Below are 219 nucleotides of genomic sequence, written 5' to 3' on the forward strand. Positions count from 1 at the left end.
GGAAGGCGTCTTCTCCCACCTTTCTAGCCACAGCCCTACTCTCCAATACTAGGACGAGGCTTCTTTTCCTACTTTGCCCGGCCCTTCCCCCTCCTGCTCCGCTCCAGCGTTTCTCCTTCTAACCTCCGGACACACAGCCCACCGCTGCCGCTGCAGTCTCTGCCTCTGCCTCCCTCTCCAGGCCCTCTGTCTCCCCTTTCTCCTGCCACCCCTTTGAGC

Source organism: Neophocaena asiaeorientalis, unplaced genomic scaffold (assembly GCF_003031525.2).
Source record: "Neophocaena asiaeorientalis asiaeorientalis breed wild unplaced genomic scaffold, Neophocaena_asiaeorientalis_V1.1 scaffold41, whole genome shotgun sequence".
In the NCBI taxonomy this organism is placed as follows: domain Eukaryota; kingdom Metazoa; phylum Chordata; class Mammalia; order Artiodactyla; family Phocoenidae; genus Neophocaena; species Neophocaena asiaeorientalis.